Here is a 22,124-nt window from a genome sequence, read left to right as displayed (position 1 = left end):
ACGTCTTGAGGACAAGTAGTAAGCACGGCGAATAGCACAGGTACGTGGTGGCCGGCGATGCTAACGCGCGCAGTGCACATTCCGATGATGGCAGCAGTGTTTCCGTCAGCAACACGAACTGTAGAGGTGTTAGCGGGCGTAAGAACTTTTTTGAGGCGCTGGCGGAACGACGAACTAAGGACTGAAATATGGGCTCCAGTGTCAATGAGAGCGGGCACAGGGACTCTATCTACGAGGACATTGATCAGGTTGCGGCGTGGTGCGATGGTCGAGACACAGTTGGCTGTCCGGGTCGGTAACGCAGCGTCACGTCCGGGCGCTGCGTCGCCTAGTTTCCCGAGTAGGGGTCTTGGTAAGTTGGGGACAAGCTGCGGCGAGGAGTAGGTGATCGGGAACGGTGGGCCTGTGGCGATGGCGAACGGCTAGGACGACGGACTTGCTCAATGTTTTCGGCACGATGCTGTGCTGGGGTGACAGAAACGCGCCGCGGTGCATAATAGTCATGACGGACAGGGCCGTAGTAGGGGTGAGAGGGGGGAGCCGGGCGGCTGCGACAATAGCGGGACGTATGGCCAGCCCGACAACAGACGAAGCAAATAGGCCTGTTGTCAGACGTGCGCCACTCCGCAGGATTGCGGGTGGTGTAGCGCGGTGTGTAGGGCGGTGTGTAGGGCGGGGTTGTCGTAGCAGCAGCAACCACTGGAACTGGCTGTGGTGCAGGGGGTGGCGTGGTAGGATTGCAAACGAGGCCCACATTCGCGAATTCTTGGCGGACAACAGCCTGTATCATAGCTATTGTTGCCTCTGCAGGAGGTGTTGTAAGTGGAACAGGAGTCAAGGCCTCGATTTCCCTGCGGACGATGGTAGTGGATTAAGGTGGGAGACATCACGTGTTTGATCGGTTTTTTCCCCCTTTAAGTGGGCGGTTTTTCTATAATGATAATGATGACGGTGTCCTCAGGCTTAATAGCACATACCCACGGCGGGGGATTGGCCAGGGTCTCTGGCCACGGGTACTCTGGCTTCTTTATCGTCGTCGCAGACATAAGCCTGCTCATTGATTTTAATGTTGTCGTACAGAAGTGATACTTTTTCACCCCTGTCTCTGTTGTCTTTGCTGCTATCCCAAAGTTTTTTTCGAATGCCACGCACACGTAAAGAAAAATCTTCGCCGACCAAAACACCGGAATTCTTTAGTTTGTAATAATTTTTCATTATATTTGCCTTGTCTCTGAAACTTTGCAACTTCAGAATAAGTGCTCGTGTGCTGTTTTCTGCTTTGGTGCCTAGGCGGTGCATTCTCTCTGTTCCCGAAATTCTGACACCAAGGGTACCGTTAAATTTCTTTGTGATTTTTGAATTGAGGTCTTCGGTTTTCTCGTCCTCTTCTTCCGTAATTCCGTAAAAAATTAAGTTTGATCTTCTACTTCTATTTTCAAGGTCATCAACCTGAAGAGCTAGTCTACTGAAGATATTTCCAAATGTCTCTATTTTATCCTCAACACCAGTGATTCTGCCTTCGAGGTGAACCAACGTGTCTAACATCATATGAATGCCTTCCAGAGATTCGTTTATAGCCTTGTTGTCATTTTTTAGTTGAGCTATTTCACCAGCCAGTTTGCGGATTTCAGTCAGGACTTCCTGCATGTTAGGCCCGGGGTTACTTTCCACATCCCAAGCAAGTACCTCAAAGAGGCTATGCTGTCGCAAATAATTGTATACACTTCGCCTGGGAAAAGCAGCACCACAAGAAAAATGTCGCTACTTCTGTAACATTTGCCAAACCACTTTCTCACCTGGAGCAAGAAGATGAAAGAATTACTCGACATGTTCACTGCGATGCCTCCATGCCCAATGCCGTTGTTGGTCGCATCGCGCATTTTATAGGTGTGTGGTGACGATGGCTATGGGAAAGCCGCTGTGCCTCCGAGCGGAGCGTAGACCAGTCGATCCAGCCGCCCAAGAAATGCAGCGGGACCCGGCTCGTTCAGCGGGGCTTTGCAGCACTCGGTACATTGCGGAGCAAGCGGTGCTGCTGCGGTATGGTTGATTGTCCGGGTGTCGTTCACGAAATGGTCGCAAGAAATGAGGAGACCAAGCGCCTGTGTCAAGAAGATGAAAGCATTACGCGACATGTTCACTGCGGTGCCACCATGCCCAATATACATGGGTGTACTTTAAAATACAAACATACATAGATTCGCAAGATTGCGTCTGAGAGCGTGGGACCAAGTTATAATTTCATTGAGCATGCGCTTCAGTGAGTGTGGTGCGGTGGTGATGTAAAGCACTCTGCAGGGTTCTGAACTGACCGAAGCGTGCTAAGTGAGTATGATTGATAAGGGCTCCAAATCGCCGATGTGTATTTCAGCAAGCACATGCTTCGTATGCCAATATTTTGATGTTAGAAGGTGTCTTGGCAAGTGATTTAATAAAACCGAGCGTGAATAAAGCGTCGGCCATGGGTTTTGTGATGCGATGAGCCCAAGTTAGTTTGTTACTCTAGTGATTCCAAGGCAGCGGTAAGATTGCACCTGCCAAACGCATTTTCAATATAAATACTACGGGCACGTTAAATTGGAATGCTTACATGAGACTTATATTAAGGCGGAAGCCTTTAATGTCTGATCGTTGTAAGCAGCAGTTGTCGACAGAAAATGTCACGCTTTTCAATTGGTGGAAACGGTAGTGACGTCACAGTGCGCGAATTTCAAACGGGGCCAATTGCACTTTGGCTAGTAACCATACAACCAATTGAAGGGATCGTATAGTGATGCTCCAAGTAAGTGGGACTGAGCTTAGTTAATTGCTTAATTACCCAATTAGCCTAATTAGCTTTACTAGTCAGGCCATATAAATAAATAAAAGCGATTAAGAAATTGGTCGAGCTCAGGAATCGAACCCCGGTCTTCGGCGTGAGAGACGAGCACGCTATCCACTCCGCCATGCCAGCTCTTTTTTTTTTGTCTTTATTGCCTGTTTTGACAGATTACAACAGATCATAAACAGATGTTTTGCGCTGCACACTCAAACAACAAGAACGGACATGTGTTTCACTCGTGTGAGAAAATCAAAACTTTCTCAGGGAACACAACTCTCCCATCAACTCGATAACTTCATCTCCAAAACATAGCTCCTTGTACACTTCACGTAGCTTAAATATGCTTTCTTTGAAGTAATCGCGGACAGAACGCGCATCTTCATCACAGTGTCGTACAGCCATCCTGCTTCGCCAAATACTGTGCAGGCCAAGCAGGAAAATTACATCATATTTATAAAGATCCGGCTCTATGTCCAGGAATCGTATCCCATACGGCGTTAGGGGTAAGTCTTTCTTTATTGTACGCTGGAGCACGTCCCAAAAGAGCAGCGCATCCCAGCAATCAATAAAAACGTGTTCTATTGACTCTGGTTTGCGACACAACAAGCAGTCAGCACCCCATGGTAGAAACAATCCCTTTTCCTCCATCCATGTTTTAACCGGCAACGTCCCAGTGTGTAACTTGAAGAAGAACGTCTTCACACCCGCTGGCACCAACATTTTTCGTACTCTTTTTAAAACATTTCCTGCTTGGCCTCCACTATACATAGATCGATAGATTGGCTCCGGGAAGACAGAGTCGAGCAAATCTTTTAACAATTTCTTACGCGTAACATTAGAAAGATATTCCAAACTGAAGCGCGCATTCAGAAACCGGAAAGCAAAGACCACTTCTTTCAAAAACCTACTTGCACTGTATCTCATCCCGTCCACACTGGAAATAACATAGTTTGGCAAAGCCGAAGAAAGCCTCACTTGAATAAATGTCCGCAGGAAAGGGTCGCGTTGATCTCGAAGAAACAGAAATCTTGACACCACCTGCCTCAGGTACAAGTGTGGCAAGGAAAGACCCCCTTTTCTCAAACGCAGAAATAAATTATCACGTTTAGTCCTCTCCCATGAGGACTGCCAAACAAAAACTGCGAAGAGACGATGAAACTTTTGAATGCTAAGTCGAGAGCATGAAAGGACCTGCAACAAATAGCACACTTTTGAAACCAGATATACATTGCATATGTTTGCGCGCGTGAATACAGACAGTTCCTTCCCCGACCATTTCTGTGCACGCGTGGAGAGTTCTTGAATTTTCTCCTTCCAAAAGTCATCGTTATCTCGATACTTGTCAAGAGGTACACCTAGGTATTTGGAAGGAACATGTGACCATTTTACACTTGCATGAAACAAAGGCGCTGATGCCCAATTCCCATGCCAAAGGCCCGTACACTTGTCCAGGTTAACAACGCTATTGGTTACATCACAAAATCTACGAACAACCGACATCGCATGTTCTATGCTGCTGTGGTCACTACAGAAAACTGCCACATCATCGGCATAAGCCAATACTTTAATTTCACATGCTTCCAGTTCGAAACCACGAATACAGCTGTTATTTATTACATTTCGGCAAAGTGGCTCCAGGTACAGAGCGAAAAGTAGCGGTGACATTGGGCAGCCTTGCCGCACGGATGCTCTAACGGCAATTCTGTCTGTGAGCTCTCGGTTAACAACCAGATTCGTGGTACAGTTGCTATAGGCCATTTTAACCCCTTTTAAAATAACTTCTCCAACACAGACATGTTCAAGGATTTTAAAAAGAATGTCATGACATACACGGTCAAATGCCTTCTCTAAATCAATTTGCAACATTGCGACTCGCCTAAAGTCAGCGTCACAGCATTCCAGTATACTCCGAGTGACATGAACATTCGTAAAGATGGTCCGCCCTTGAATTCCACACGTCTGGTGGGGGCCAACCAAGATGTCCATAACTGATTGTAAACGTTTGGCTAATACTTTCATAAAAATTTTATAATCAACATTAGTAAGCGTTATCGGCCGATAACCTGTAACTTGCTTAAGCTGAGCAGGATTGTCAGTTTTCGGTATAAGTACTGTATGTGCACGAGAAAACGACGGTGGTAAAATACCAGTTCTAAATGACTCTTCATAAACGCGTTGCAAAATGAGAGCAGTTTCACTTTTGAACGCCTTATAAAATTCTGCTGTTATCCCGTCAGTACCTGGCGATTTCCCCAAGTGAAGCTCATCAATAGCGCATTCCAATTCCGCTGTTGATAAGTCGGCAGACAGGATGTCAGTGTCTTCACTGGTCAGTCGGGGTAATAGACTTAAAAATTCATCCTGAAAGGCCTGTACATCTGCCGATTTGGAAGCGAACAAATCACGGTAATGCTCACTGAAAACCTCCCTTATCGCCTTGGGATTGTCTGTCAGAATGCCTTTGTTTTCAATTTCTACGATATCTTTTCTTCTAGCGTATCTTTTTTCTGTCGTCAAATTTCGCCTACTGGGCATATCATCTGCCAGCAAGCGATCTGCTCGTGCACGAATTGCAGCTCCCTGAAACAATGTCGCACCGATAACCTCAAGCTTTGCTTTAACTTCGCTGATAAGGTCACTGTATAGTCCCGGAGCTCTATTTTCCTCTGTAATTAATTCTTTCAACATCTGTTTTAGGTTCTTCTGTTTCGCTTTCTCAGCGTGCTTGATTTCTACGGACCTTTCAATAGCCCTCATTTTGACATCAATTTTGAATTCCTCCCACTTTTCTGCCCAACTTTTTGCATAATTCAACTGAACTTCTTCTAACACGTTCTTTGTTTCTAAAACAAACGAATCGTCCTTTAGTAACTTTGCATTCAGTTTCCACAAGTCCCAGCTGAATTTCGCTTGAGGTGTCACATTCCTGCCAATGGTGAATATGACACAACAGTGATCGCTAAACGTAACCGGTTCGACGATGTAGTTATCGCAAATAGCCGCCAGCTCAAGGGAAACGTAAGCTCTATCTAGCCTAGCATGACTACACCCTTGAAAATGTGTATAATGACGCCTCATTCCGCCCTTTGCAAACTGGGCTACGTCTTGAAGTGAATACTTTTCAATGTTTTCTTTCAAGAAAACAGCACTTTCGCTTTCGGTGACTGTTGAGCCTGATCGGTCATCTGCACTGAGAACACAATTGAAATCCCCTAAAAGAATGACAAGTCTATTGCATTCCAGATACGCACATAGTTCCTGGAAAAACAAAAGTCGTTCACGGGGTTTCGTAGGAGCATACACACAGATAACTCTCAAATATTCCTCCCCGTACAACAGATCACAGAGCACAAACCTTCCCCTCGTGCAATACACCACTGCTTGTTCCTCGATATTAAGACTGTTCTTAATTAACAGAACACAGCCCGCTGATGTCCCCACTGCATGACTAGCACGCACGTTATATCGCGGCTTGAACTGCGCAACCATAGCGTCTGTCGCGCTCGCACTCTCTACCTTTGTTTCTTGTACTGCAAGAATGTCCAGGTCTTTCTCATAGAGCAGGCGCCTTAGCTGACATTGTTTACGTCTAGCTGCTAGTCCACGCACGTTTAACGTGCCGCATTTTAAATTTGACGGAAGACAAGCCATGCTGAAATCCTGAGCACAAAAAGGTACAAGTCCCTTACCAGGCGTACGCCTTACCCTCCGAGAAGGGGCGATTAATCAGCGCTCCTTGCGCTGCGCACGGGAGACGCGGACGATGAACGACACTCAGGCACATACTTCCCCTTGGCCCCGGTGGGTCTGAGCCACTGGCGCTCAAGGCGTTGCGACCTGACCTCGGTGGAAGGTTGTGAAGGGGACGGCAACACCGTCTTGGCACGCTTAGCCGGACCGAAGGTGTCATGTGATGCCCTTTCATCCTCGACTGGCTCCGCTTCGGCGTTCATGGCAGACGCCTGGTCACTCATCGGCGGCGTTTCAGTCGCGTTGCTCAAAGCTCGTTGTTTGTTCGGCGTCTTGCTCGAAGTTTCCATGTTTCCGTTGGAGACGCTTCCCTGTTCCCCAGACGCACTCTTCTTTGGACGGTCATCAGGGGCCGCCGTTTCAGCTTCCTCAACCTCCATGATATCCTCTTTATCATCACAGTCCTCTGAGGCCGCCCCTATCACACTGGCGTACGTACGTATGCAGTCCTCACGGACATGACCAAAGGCTCGGCACTTAGTGCAGCGAGGCGTCTGGCAGTCGCGGCGGATATGCCCGCGTCTGCGACATCGGAGACAAACAGGCGCCCTACCGGGCACAACCACAAGGACGGAGCCCCCGTAGAATTTGAAAAGATGCGGTAGCTCCTCCGCCGCGACTCCCTCTTTAAGCACCATTCGAGCGACACGTGTTGTCTACTCCGCCGATTCAAATCCTGGAACACTCCATTCCTCATGCTGAATTTCCATCACTTCCCCAAACTCGCTCAGGGCCTTCCGTAGGGTCTCACTGGGTATGTGAAATGGCACCCAGTGAATCTTCACCTTGATCTCCTTTCGACAGGGATCAATAATGGCACAGTAACCGCCTTTCACACTCAGGCCCCCGGCCGCAAGTACAGTGTCCTTCGCCTCCTGGGTGCGGAACCTCACGAGCCAGAGGTGGCTCATCTGGTAAGCGCCAATGCCGCTGACATCCCTAAGGACGCCGGCATCTTCTAATGGTTGACGAAAGTCCTCTATTCGATACGGACGCTTCGAGGTATCACCGTGCAAGAAAACACACAAACGCATACCTTCGTCAGCCGGCAGTGACGGTAGCAGAAAGCGATAACCAGGAGGTGGTCCAGACACCGATTCATCCCGACCAACAAAGGCCGTTGCGACACCTCGCCTGGAGCGAGCCATTTCTGCGTCCGTCTAGCAGGGCAGCCAGAAGCAGAATCCCGCCATGCCAGCTCGATGGTTTGGAATGAACAAAGGCGCGTCTAGTGAATACGGTGTCTTCACTCACTCTCATCCTCCTCCATTCCCTTCCGGCGAGGTTTACGTGCCCACCGACAAATGACAAACAGATACATTTCCTTTCCTCAAAAGCCAATTTACCGACGAGCTAGGCGTAGAACCGAATGGGCGATGGCGTTCTATGGACTCCTTGGCAGCGTTGCAAGACGCTGTCGCGTTCCACTCTTAGGGGCGAAGCTTAACATCTTAACCACACCTCAGTGACCACACTTTAGGTCAAAAAAGTGCCCCCCTGAATTTTGACGGGTGTCCACCGAGATATGTGAGACAGTTCCTGCGTAATTTCCTTTCCTCAAATACAATTTTCGTTTTCTTCATTACGGCTCCTCTTTATCTTCTTTCACTCCCACCTCCCTTCCTCTACGGCGCGGTTCAGGTGTCCACCGAGATGACAGAGAATTACTGCGCCGTTTCCTTTCCTCAAAAAGCGTTGCGTTCAAAGGGCAAGGCATCGCGCCGAACGGGTGGTGGTGTTCCGTGGACTCCCTGGCAGCGCTACAACGCGCTGTCGCGTTCCACTCCTAAAGGCGAAGCTTAAGCGTCATTAATTAGCAGTTAATTAGTATTCAGGCATTAATCAGTAATTAACAATTAATTAGTGATTTGCCATCACTTAGTAATTAGTACTCAAATATATGTGACGCCACCAGTGCCACAGAAACAGCGAAGGTGGTGCGGAAAACGCTTCCGCCTCTACCCACTTTAGACAGTCAAAGTGCCCCCTGAATTTTTGTGTTACTTAGTATTCAGTTCCAACATCCACAATGCACACCAGTTTTGAAAGAGCTTTAGATTGGTTTGGAAGGCAGCTTCATCTTCTTTAGTACTTATACGCCGGTAAATAACGCAGACGTCGGCGAAGAGACGGTGGAGGATGAGATGTCAGAGGGGAGGTCATTAGTCAAAATCAATTCAATTCAAGTTTATTTGCATCTATACATGTACAGATGACGGGAGTGCAGACAAAAAGCCAAATGGATTTGGCTTGACGGGGTCTGTACCCCCTACAGAAATAGCACTATGCACAATAAAGAGAACGCAAAGATACAATAATGGATAAACGAAAAAAAAAAGTATTAGTGAACATTCTATAACATTATATGCTATAACAGAAATACATACGGCGAAAAAAAAAACAATGATAGAATGCTGAAAGGATTTAAAAAGCAGAAAGCATAAAGCATAAAATTATACAAATAAAATAGCTTTGAAATTCACAAACATAAATAATAAGTTACTAACAAGCAAAGAAAATTGGTTAGACATTCATGGCGTCAGTGTATACTACAGAAAAGCAAACAAAACAAAAAAACGAATCCACAATGAGCCCATAAAAGGAGAGCTACGTTGTTATTAAGTTTCTAATGAGTTTAACAAAGATGGCAGTGTGTGGCGTAACATTTGTTGACCGTAGTTAGTGCGCGTTTTAGGAACGTACCATGTTTCTCTGTGACGTGTGTTGTAAATGTTAGAACTCATTGTCAATAGAGATAAATGCTCGAAGAATTTGGTGTTCTGTTTTTTCGCTGTAGTGAAACGCTTGAGTAAAATACTACGATATATGGAGGTAACCGGCTGTAAGTTAAGGGCACTGAAAAGAGGCTGCGTATGAGCGTCATATGAGGAATTAGCGATAGCGCGCACTGCTTTCTTCTGCAAAAGATAAAGCTTTGTGATGTTAGACATTGTGGTGTTTCCCCACACTAAATGGCAGTAATTCAGATGGGACAGGAAGAGACAGTTGTAAAGCAGCTTTTTCACGCTCAAGGGAAGAAAAAATCGAAGTTTCGTTAGTATCCCCACAACACGAGCGATTTTGTTAGCAACTGAGTCTGTACAAAGATTCCAAAGTAAGTTCTCTTGAAATACGACCCCGAGGCACTTAATGGATGGCCCAATGTTGATAACTGAGGAACCCATTTGCAAATGGCCGTCAATGTGGACATTTTTGTTTTTAGGTTGAAAAAGTACAGCCTTTGTCTTGCTTTTATTTATAGACAGTGAATTCAATGAACTCCATCGATTGAGTTCGCTTAAAGCAGCGTTCGCAAGAGCCAACAGGTCCCTTGCACAACCAGATGTAAAAAACAGACTAGTGTCGTCAGCGTATATGATGAATTGGGCAGTGGTGTCAATATTTACTATGTCGTTAATGTAAATATTAAATAACAAAGGTCCAAGAATGCTTCCTTGAGGTACACCAGAATGAATGGGTAAGTTATCTGAAAGACAGTTATTTATTGAAACCCTCTGACACCTGAACTGCAGATAGCTTTTGATTAAGCTAAGGAATGGGCCCCTGAAACCATAAATTTCAAGTTTTGTTAGCAGTGTGGTGTGATTAATTGGGTCAAAGGCCTTTGAAAAATCGATGAAAATGCCTAGTGTCACAAAATTTTGCTCAAATGCTTGTAATATTAGTTCCTTTTGTGTTAGTAGAGCTAACTCTGTCGAACGACCCTTTCGGAAACCGAACTGACAGTCAGTAAGGATATTGTGTTTTTCGCAGAAAGCGGTCATTCTGAGTGTTATTAATTTTTCTAGGCATTTTGAAAATACAGGTAAAATGGATATTGGTCTGTAGTTAGACATGTTGTTTCTATCACCGGCTTTGAAGAGCACTGTAACCCTTGCGAGTTGCATGCGCTTAGGAAATATACTGTTTACAAAGCACAAATTATACACATGCTCAAGAACTGGACATATCAGATCTAAAACGTGTTTTACGGGGCGTATTTGCAGGTCATCAATATCGCAGCTTTTACTGTTTCGCAGAGCGGAGAACGTGAGACAAATTTCTTCGGCGCTAGTTGGATGCAGAAAAGCACTATCGCAAGTTTTGGAATTGACGTACTCTGCGGAGCGAGGATCGTGCAAACTATTCACTAGGGACACAAAATAATTATTAAAAGCGTTTGCTAAATGCGCGCCTGATGAAAGTTCCCCATTAATGATCAATTCTCGTACGCCCTCTGGATGCTGACGTCCAATGTTAAGCACTGCGCTAAGGTTTCTCCACGTGATGTCCGTCCGCTTTACAGCTTCAGGATCAAACAACCTATGAAGGTAATCTTTCTTAGCTTGTCTGAGGGTTGCAGTTAACTTATTCCGAAATTTCTTAAATTCGGATAGATGGCACGTGTCTCTTGTGTCCAAAAAACGTTTGAATAGAGCATCTTTTTGCTTGATTAGTTTCAGAAGTGCACTGGTTATCCAAGGTTTTCTAGCTTTTCTAGGCTTCAGTGTTTTAGGGTGAAAAGATTCCGAGTAAGCCTTTTTGAAAAGACACAGAAATGACTCGTACGCGGCGTCTGCGTCAGACTGATTGTACACGTCGAGCCAATTTATTTTTGATATTCTTGTATAGAAATCCTCGAGTGTAGCTGGATTAATATCTTGGATAGTGATCGGGGGACACTGCTTTGGCTCTTTACTCGAGACATACGATTCCAAGAGTAGAAATACTGGCAAATGATCGCTAATATGAGCGCTGATTACTCCGGAGTTAATAGTTCGAGATTCACTGTTTATAATGAAAACATCAAGCAAACTTTCACAGTCCTTGCTAATGCGAGTTGGAGCAGTAATTGTGTTGAAACATGCATTAGCTTCTAAAAGTCGAGTGAAATCAGTACTCAGCTGCGTTTCGTTCAACATGTTAATATTTATATCGCCGCCCAAGACGAGTTCATACCTGTTTTCATTTATCCAGGATAAGAAGTTTCCATAAATGTGAAAAAGTTTGCAACGTTCCCGCCTGGAGGGCGATATAAAACAGAAAATATGCTTTTGTTGTGAACGACAGTCAAGATTTCAAAGTCCGCTGTAACCGCCGTAAACTCGTCGATTTTTTCACACTGAAAATTCTCCCTGGCCATGAAAAGTACGCCTCCACCGTTCCTGACTGAGCGATTTAAATAGTGTCTTGTGTAACCTGGGATCTGTATAACTTCGTGGTCGTATCGGTACCATGTTTCACAAAGCATAATAACATCAAATGAAAAGCCAAAACATGAAAACAAGGCACACAGCTCATCAGACTTATTGCGCGCTGACTGAGTGTTCAACAGGAAGAAAGATTTGCATGGCTTTTCATGATAAATTTTAGTCACATCCGCAGGGTTCACCGATTTGCCAGCCATTGACGGGAATGGCTGTTGGCAAATTGCTCGGAATCCTAGTTCCTCACTTCATCTTATCGATGTCCGCAACGCAAGATATGCGCAGCACATTCGACGTGTCTGTCTTGCGCGCGAAAATTTTGCCGCCCTTTGTCCACGCGTACTTCCATTCTTTTGATTTCTTTCGCTCCACAACTTGTCCAAGAAGTTTCTTCAAGGCGGGGCAAAGGTGCTCATTAATAAATACCGGGGGAGAACTGGAACCATCAGCACTCTGGTAACCAAAATCAGAGGTATAAATTCGATTTTTCCTGGCCTTTTCAATCACCGCTTCCCGTTTCGCACGAGAGCGGAACTGCACGACAATGTTAGGGCATCCTTTGTCTTTCCTTGGCACACGATGACACATTTCTACATCGGAATCAGAAATGGGTTCGCTTATGACGTCTCCTAGTTTGCTCAAGATTGAAGGTACGTTCTCGTCGTCGCTGACCGGAACGCCTTTAATCTCAATGTTCCGGTTCCTCGAGTACTGTTCTTGGTTTGTCACCCGGTCTTCAAGATCAGATAGTTGTTGTTTCAGTCCTGTGCATTCCTGTGATAGCTCGGCATTTTCTTTCTTTAGCGCTGAGTTTTGCTTTTCTAGTTTTGCGCAGCGCTCAGCCAAAGCGTCAAACTGTTCACTAAAGAAATCAACGGATTTTTTCAGTTCTTTATATTCCTTTCGAAGCTCTTTCTCTAGTGCACTGCGCATATCTCGCATTTCCTGTTTAAAATCTTTCAACAGCTTTGTCACTTCAGTAGGCATTTCAAATTAGCAGTTCAGCAAACACGTACAAGAGCTTGGCAGCAGCGGCAGAAAGAAAAAAAAAAGAAAAATTGGTTACAAATGATTGCACAAACCTGTGTGTAAGATGCGCAGATTTAGGGAACCGGTCGGTACAGCCGCTGCTGCCAAATGACGATCAGCTGCGAGGTGCAGTCCTTTTGTAGTCGGTGCCTCTTTACGGCAGCCAATCCTGGTCCACGGCTCGCTGACGTCACACTGGAGGCCACGACAGTTTATAGATGAGCGGCGATACGTGCGATAGTCGGAGATGCGGCACGTGCAACGGTGATCCGCCGAAGATGCAGACCAAAGCCACCGGGAAAGCGGGTGGTGTCCTGTGTGTAAGATGCGCAGATTTAGGGAACCGGTCGGTACAGCCGCTGCTGCCAAATGACGATCAGCTGCGAGGTGCAGTCCTTTTGTAGTCGGTGCCTCTTTACGGCAGCCAATCCTGGTCCACGGCTCGCTGACGTCACACTGGAGGCCACGACAGTTTATAGATGAGCGGCGATACGTGCGACAGTCGGAGATGCGGCACGTGCAACGGTGATCCGCCGAAGATGCAGACCAAAGCCACCGGGAAAGCGGGTGGTGTCCTGTGTGTAAGATGCGCAGATTTAGGGAACTGGTCGGTACAGCCGCTGCTGCTGTCAAGAAAAGAAGAAGGCCTAGCACGGATCCCTGTAGTACTCTGCAAGTTAAGCGAGCAGTTTTGAATGAAGACCGCTTGTTACGGTGAAATAAGAGCGAGCGGTAAGGAAGTTGTTAATCCTGGCTAAAATATGTGAGCGCAGACAAAAATCTGAAAATTCCCACATGAGAAGTTCGTGAAAGACATGGTTGAACTATTTAAAAATCTATATAAATAACATCGGTTTATGCAAAGAGCAAGTTTTGTTGGCAAGTGCATGGTAAGCACAAATAATTGCGATCACATGAGTAACCCCGACGAAAGCCATGCTGTGATTCACATGAACAACTCTTGCGGAAGCAATGGTGACTCTTGAAGAAGGAGGAGTTAGAAATGAGGCAAGGTGCATTATGACAATCTGTCATATTTCCACGTACGCTTGGAGGACGACGAAGTGTTTTTAGAAAGACGATAACGCTGCGTTGCATCGTTGTGATATTTTCTTAGCGGTTCAGCTGTCTGAGGCCTTCAGAGATTGGCCTCGCTGAATTTCTTTGTCATTACTTACCAACTGGTGGAGGTACGGGGATCCATCGTCATCGAGGACCCTGGAGATTGCCGACTTCTGCACGTTTTGGTCGTCGGCCGTGGGGACCTGGAATCCACCGCCCGGTTGACCTGAACCGACCAGCCCGAACACAAAACACGACGACCAGGACCAGACGCGCTAGGACCCGATGACGACAAGAACCAAGACGGCACCCCTGCCCAAGCTGTCCGGTGAGTCCATAAGCCTTGATCTTCTGCTCTTGGAGACCGATTGCTGAACCTGAAGCTCCGGGCCAACCGTTCACCAGATCATCTCAGTCATCTTGATCGCAAGCCTTTCGTCTTCTATCCGTTAGGCCGCGCTCGCCGTCACGTCAACTTTGAAAATTCAAGCAATCGACGCGGACGATCGCTCGGTGGCCCAGGCTACTGTTATGAAGGAGACAAAACAACAGGCAGTGGCGCGGGACGGAGCGTTCATGCTTGGTCCCCAGCCATTAGAACTCATATTTCATCTTTCATCATGTCGTCCTGCTGCTTGGCTTGCCACCTCCTAGCACACCTTTTCCATCACGTAGCAGTAAGTTCAAGGAATGTACAGGAATACTGAAGGATATAATTCGGTTAATAGAGGGTCGCTCCGGTTGCCTGCTTTGTATACAGGAACAACTTTGTTTAGTTTCCAGTGATTAGGTATTGAGTCGTTAGGAAGAGATTGATGAAATTTAGTTTTTCAGGTGCGACGAGACATATTTTTTGTATCGTTCAGTATCTTGAGTGCTGATGTTGTCTGGCTCCTCGGCAGGACATGAATTAAGTTTGTCTCCCGGCATTGAGTGTCGTGCGGTGCGGTGCGAAATGCATCTCGCCGGCATTGTCGACGATGCAATTAAAAGGGTATCAAGCTCAATTGAGAGGAAATGCTAGACGGGCCGTCGACGCAGCGAAGAAAGAGATCGCCGAGAAACTTGGTACCTAGCTTTACAAGTAAACCTCCTAACGCAAAGATAATCCTTCAAAAACATTTCAATAATCCCGCAGAAAGCGAGCGCCTCTCCAAAATTCTCAGTACACCCCCTCACGTAGTCTACAGACAACCTAAAAACATTCCAAACATTCTAATACACTCAAAAACATATAACCACCTGAGGTTGGGGTGCCGACTGTGTGGAAAAAGTAGATTCCAGGCCTGCAAACATCAACAAACATCAAGCTGTGCAATAAGCACTGCTTCGGGCTCTAAGTAGATAGCCAATGGCAGCTTTCATTGTGATTCCTCTAACGTTATCTCCCTCCGAGAATGCTGTGTGTGCAGTTCATAGGGCAGACGGTTAACTCTCTACGCACTCACTTTAATAACCACCGCGTTCATACTATCTCTACCCAGCCACCCCATATCGAAACACATTAACGAGAAAAAAACACATTTGACGCATTTAAATTAACAGTCTTACAGGGTGGCTTCAACCATACCCGAGAACGGGAGCAGCGCGAGTCGTACTTTATAAGTTCGGAACAATAGCCCAAGCATTAACGAAAGCCTGGGCGTATTGTCTTTCATCCGCCTCTTGCAATGCTAGTGCTAATATTCCGAGTCCTGGCTTGACATGCCTCGGCCGTTCCTCCTCAGTCGAATCCTTTTCAAGCTCTCCCACACGTTTACACAGATTTCTTCATCCCACACCACACTCTTCCCTTTCCCAGCCGAACACCTTGACAAGCTCGGCACAATCAAGGAACGCTCGCTTAAACACAGTGGCCTAACTGTACTTTTCTGCCCTAAAGTCGCGTATGTTTCCGCTTTATTTGTTTGTGCAGGCCTGTGCGTGGGTGCACATTTAAAGCCCGCGTGTCTAGTTATAGTTATATTCTACTGTGCCGCCTCGACTCATTTTGCCGAAGGAGTTCTGTATGGCGGAGGAGCTCCACCGTTTCCATATTTGTTTTATTTTCTTTACTCGTTTACGTCAGCAACACGCGAGTGCATGTCAATATTCTGTGCTCCTGTCCCTCTCTGATTCCGTGCACGTTGCTGCCGCTGTGTCGCGACTCAGGTTGGCGTCCATTGTTACGTCCCGCTGCTCTTTTTTTCCTCCCTTTTTATTCTTTCTTTTCGCTTTGCTCGCGACCACTATGTGTGCGGCGGGCGTACATGCTTAATCTCCCCTCCTCGTTTTTTTATCTTCTGTTTTTTCTTTTTCTTTTGAGCCGTTCTTCTTTCCCGCATCGTTGCTTGTTGTTTTGGTTCATGTCTCGGACGCCTGAACAAATGCTAATTCCTTGAGAAGCAATAACCGTGTAAATCCAGTCTTGAGAAAGAACAGGCTCTGTCCGAAGTGTCGACTAGTAATAAATGTTTACATAAATCAAGCGGTTCCCCATTGCGCATATATATATATATATATATATATATATATATAGTCACCAGAAATTGAAAAACATAACAGGATTCATTTCACGACGTTTCGGCCGGAGGACAGCCTTTTTCGAGCGTGGTACTCCAGCCGGAACGTCGTGAATTAAATCCTGTTATATTTTTCAATTTCGAGTGACTTTATCATATATTGATCAATGAGCTGCCAAGAAATCAGTTTTGATTATATATATAGGAGGGGGTGAAGCTCGGATGGATCTGGTAGAACATAAACGTAATTGTTTGATTTGAAGCAGCGCAAGGCCAAAAGCCAAAGAAGAGAGCAGAGAAAGAAACGGACGACACAGCGCTGAACTAACAACTGACCTTTATTTGGCACGCGGCACGTATAAATACATTCAGGCACCAAAAAGAAAACAAAACAAAGAGCTCATTCATGCACTGGGATTCTGCACGCCAACACAAGCTAAGATGTGCGATTCAGAAAGCGAAGTTCTTTTTGAGATAAAGACACTGAAGGAGCGCTTACACAAGTGTCACCATACGTCTTGATGTTCGAATCCTCGATTATTTCACGGCACAGCTTGTCTCTGTTCCTATCCAAAACTCTGCAAGATTCAAACTGTGGGGTGCACTCGCACTCACGGCAGTGCATGCTGAGGTTACGGGACTCTTTATTATCAACATTGTTGCGGTGCTGCCTAAGCCTATCATTTAAGCACTGTCCTGTCTGACCAATATAAAACCTATTACAAGTGAGAGGAATAGAATACACGACATTTTTTTGACACTTCACGAATTTGCACTCATGATTCTTCGGGCAAACGGGGATAGTTTTACCTGGATTGTTGACACGCATGCACAAGCTTGATAACTTACTGGGGGCAGAAAAAACAACATCCACTCCGACTCTTTTTCCAACACTTTTCAAATTATGTGATATCTTGTGGATATAGGGGATGGCTGCTACTGGCTTACTTGTTTGACATTCAGGACTCGGGGAGCATTTCAGTTTCTTCAACAAAACATCGGCCACAGAAGAAAGAACATGAAGCGGATAGCCACAAGCAGTAAGCCTCTCTACCTGGTTACTAAAGCTGCGTGCGGTTTTATGTTGACAGGATTTTGTAAGTGCGCTCCTGAAGCTTGACATGACAATTCCTCTTTTAACAAGCTTCGAGTGCGCGGAACTATATGGTAGCAACGGTTTATTAGCCCTAGGCTCGAAAGACCAGCACACGCTGCAAGGTGAAAACTGCAGGCTCAAGTCTAGAAATCTGATTGTGTCCTCTACAGGAACTTCATGAGTTACTTCCAAAGGGGCAAGAACATCAGAAAATACACCTCGAACATTGGACACTTCCCTACTAAAGGCTTCGCGGTCACAGGTGAGCAAAACTAGATAGTCATCCACAAAGCGAGAAACTGCTGCAACAGCTGTGCCATTTAAGCGGTTATTTAGTTCTCTGTCATGCATAGCTAAAAAGAAATCACTCAAAATTGGGGCAATGAAGGAACCTATACAAATGCCCTTCTTCTGAATAAAAATTCGACCTTCCCACTCTGTATACGTGGATTCAAGGTAGGCTAATCACAATTTTAAAAAGTTCTCCACCGACATGCCGGCTGCGTTCTGAAAGCGAACGGCACCATAATTGTCACTGACGTCCCTGATGCACAAAAGGAGACTGTCATGCGGAATGGAGTAGTACAGGTCCTTTACGTCGATAGAAAAAGCACACAGTTGCTTGTCATGGTAGTAGTCTAGGGTGCTAATCACGTCAAGGGAATTATTAACCTGGAAGGGATCATCAACTGTAGTTTTGTTAGCTCTTCTTTCAGAAACTGTCCTAAACATTTTTGCCAAGAACCTTTCTCGGAAACAATAACGCGGAACGGCACGTCAGTTTTATGTGTCTTAACAGTAAAAAACATGGTCAAGCTGGGCTTTTTACAGTTATTTATAGACGTAAACAGCTTGTCTAAGTTATTCTGGTTACAAAACTTTTTTACCTTGCATTTAGACTTCGCAAGGCTTGTTTTTCTCCCCTCCTTACACACAGACTGGACGGCATCCATTCCTTTTCCGTTGAAACTATCCATAGACAGAACGACAAAACCCCCTTCCTTATCCGCTTGAGTGGCGCCCTGCTTCCGGCCCATGTACGTCAATTGCTCGATCTTGGCCCAAAGTTCGCCGTTGAGCCCCGAAAAAGTGCACCAGAGCTTCTTGCTATGGTAAGGCATATTTCCGGATATGCTCCACCTCCTGAGGTCAGCAGATGCATCTCAGAAGGTGTCGATGTTCTCTCCCGCCCTAGAAATCATTCTAAGAAGCTACCCATCAATAAGTCTGTGGACTACCTACGTGACAATTCTTTGGTCCTGCTCACTGCGGATAAGGAAGGGGGTTTTGTCGTTCTGTCTAAGGATAGTTTCAACGAAAAAGCAATGGATGCCGTCCAGTCTGTGTGTAAGGAGGGCAGAAAAACAAGTCTTGCGAAGTCTAAATGCAAGGTAAAAAAGTTGTGCAAGCAGAATAACTTAGACAAGCTGTTTACATCTATAAATAACTGTAAAAAGCCCAGCTTGACCATGTTTTTTACTGTTAAGACACATAAAACTGACGTGCCGTTCCGCGTTATTGTTTCCGAGAAAGGTTCTTGGCAAAAATGTTTAGGACAGTTTCTGAAAGAAAAGCTAACAAAACTACCAGTTGACGATCCCTTCCAGGTTAATAATTCCCTTGACGTGATTAGCACCCTAGACTACTACCATGACAAGCAACTGTGTACTTTTTCTATCGACGTAAAGGACCTGTACTACTCCATTCCGCATGACAGTCTCCTTTTGTGCATCAGGGACGTCATTGACAATTATGGTGCCGTTCGATTTCAGAACGCAGCCGGCATGTCGGTGGAGAACTTTTTAGAATTGTTATTAGCCTACCTTGAATCCACGTATAGAGAGTGGGAAGGTCGAATTTTTATTCAGAAGAAGGGCATTTGTATAGGTTCCTGCATTGCCCTAATTTTGAGTGATTTCGTTTTAGCTATGCATGACAGAGAACTAAATAACCGCTTAAATGGCACAGCTGTTGCAGCACTTTCTCGCTTTGTGGATGACTATCTAGTTTTGCTCACCTGTGACCGCGAAGCCTTTAGTAGGGAAGTGTCCAATATTCGAGGTGTATTTTCTGATGTTCTTGCCCCTTTGGAAGTAACTCATGAAGTTCCTGTAGAGGACACAATCAGATTTCTAGACTTGAGCCTGCAGTTTTCACCTTGCAGCGTGTGCTGGTCTTTCGAGCCTAGGGCTAATAAACCGTTGCTACCATATAGTTCCGCGCACTCGAAGCTTGTTAAAAGAGGAATTGTCATGTCAAGCTTCAGGAGCGCACTTACAAAATCCTGTCAACATAAAACCGCACGCAGCTTTAGTAACCAGGTAGAGAGGCTTACTGGTTGTGGCTATCCGCTTCATGTTCTTTCTTCTGTGGCCGATGTTTTGTTGAAGAAACTGAAATGCTCCCCGAGTCCTGAATGTCAAACAAGTAAGCCAGTAGCAGCCATTCCCTATATCCACAAGATATCACATAATTTGAAAAGTGTTGGAAAAAGAGTCGGAGTGGATGTTGTTTTTTCTGCCCCCAGTAAGTTATCAAGCTTGTGCATGCGTGTCAACAATCCAGGTAAAACTATCCCCGTTTGCCCGAAGAATCATGAGTGCAAATTCGTGAAGTGTCAAAAAAATGTCGTGTATTCTATTCCTCTCACTTGTAATAGGTTTTATATTGGTCAGACAGGACAGTGCTTAAATGATAGGCTTAGGCAGCACCGCAACAATGTTGATAATAAAGAGTCCCGTAACCTCAGCATGCACTGCCGTGAGTGCGAGTGCACCCCACAGTTTGAATCTTGCAGAGTTGTGGATAGGAACAGAGACAAGCTGTGCCGTGAAATAATCGAGGCTTCGAACATCAAGACGTATGGTGACACATGTGTAAGCGCTCCATCAGTGTCTTTATCTCAAAAAGAACTTCGCTTTCTGAATCGCACATCTTAGCTTGTGTTGGCGTGCAGAATCCCAGTGCATGAATGAGCTCTTTGCTTTGTTTTCTTTTTGGTGCCTGAATGTATTTATACGTGCAGCGTGCCAAATAAATGTCAGTTGTTAGTTCAGCGCTGTGTCGTCCGTTTCTTTCTCTGCTCTCTTCTTTGGCTTTTGGCCTTGCGCTGCTTCAAATCAAACAATGTATAACCAACTCGCCCATCAGCTTGTGCTTTCAAGCTTCATTTATAAACGTAATTGAGTTGATACACAGTAGAAAAACAACTGTCTTTATTCTAACGTTTCGACCAGGGTATGGCCTTCGTCAGAGTGATATAATAAAGGCAAAATACATGGTTTATTAGTGCACGTATGCTGGGAGGGAACCTTCTGGTTGGCGGCTCACAGCGGCAAACACCTCAGCATAAATCGGCAGCGAATGGTATATGCAATCAACTAAGCACAGTCAAATATGATTAAATGAACGTAGAGGATGACTGCAATCACATTGTGTAAAGAAATGGAGATTTTTGTTCATGCGCTTAAATGCACTAGAAAAGGCGATAAAACAAAAATAAAATAATCAGGCAGATGAGAGCATAGATGAATACCTTTTTGGATTAAACAACGCCTGTTGTGAACGGGTGTGGTACAAAGAGGTGATGCCGTTTCAGAGATAAGAAATACACTAAGAAAAGGCAGCGCTAACCGGACAAAAGTGGACAAAGATGATGAATGTAGATGAAACATGGCATGATACTATAAAGTATTGCGTTTATGACGATAGACAAGTTAGCTTCCCAACATTTTCATTCAGACGAGAAGCAACGGCATTAAAGTTGTGTATAAGGAATGATTCACGAATTTCGCGTCCATAGTGGGTCTCTTGATGTCTGATTCCAGTAAAGTTACTTTAATTTTTCCGAAAGGGTGCTTAGTTTTATTCACATTTTCAGAGATAGGAAGATTAGGCACTGCATTGCAATGAGCTTTGTGATTATTAAAACGATATCTGAAGGGTGTTTCTGTTTGGCCAATATACTGAATTTCGCAGACTGAACATTCAACCATGTAGATTACGTTGCTGGTATCACGTGAGTAGTTTGCCCGAATTTTCACCTTAAAGTTCGATGCAGAGCTGGAAGCCGTTACTGATGTCGTCATCTGCTCGCACACTTTGCAACACGATTTATTACATGGATGACAGCCCATTGATATATTTGGGCCTGTTTTAGAAGTAGTAAAAATGTCACTGAGGTTTTTGCCACGGCGGTAGACGACCCGGGGAGCTTCTTGAAAAATGTACTTGAGTCGATCACTTTGCATGAGAATGACATGGTGTTTTTTCAAAATGCCCGCGACGTTTGGATACGATGCTGAGTGGGTTAGTACCAGGTTGATTTGCAATTTATGGGATGGTTGGTTATCTCCTTTTACGAGTTCCTGACGGTCAAGAAGGCCTGCGCGTTCTATAGCATCGTTTATTAGCCGCGCTGGGTATTTCCGTTAAGTTAGGGCGTTTTGGAGGTTGGTACAGTTTCTTTCGAAGTCGAGCTCGTCAGAACATATTCGTTTAAAGCGGACGGCTTGTCCATATGGATGCTAGTCTTCCAGTGTTTAAGGTGGCTGCTTTCGAAATGTAAGTATTGAGGTCTATCGCTGGGTTTCCGGTATAAATCTAAGTTTGCCATTCTTTACTGAAACTGTCACATCCAGGAAACTAATTGTGGTTGG

At 45.3% G+C, this 22,124-nt stretch overlaps 1 long non-coding RNA gene across 1 annotated transcript; it reads right to left on the bottom strand.

The window, feature by feature from the left end:
• Nucleotides 1–2,939: 2,939 nt before the first annotated feature.
• LOC149345299 (uncharacterized) lies at nt 2,940–7,819 on the bottom strand. The gene is made up of 2 exons (XR_016283271.1): nt 6,511–7,819; nt 2,940–4,012 (listed from the first exon to the last, which is right to left on the bottom strand). It is a non-coding gene; the product is annotated as an uncharacterized LOC149345299 (long non-coding RNA).
• Nucleotides 7,820–22,124: the final 14,305 nt, after the last annotated feature.

Source organism: Amblyomma mixtum, chromosome 5 (assembly GCF_055824585.1).
Source record: "Amblyomma mixtum isolate Tamu chromosome 5, ASM5582458v1, whole genome shotgun sequence".
In the NCBI taxonomy this organism is placed as follows: domain Eukaryota; kingdom Metazoa; phylum Arthropoda; class Arachnida; order Ixodida; family Ixodidae; genus Amblyomma; species Amblyomma mixtum.
This window is presented reverse-complemented; position numbering and strand designations above follow the sequence as displayed.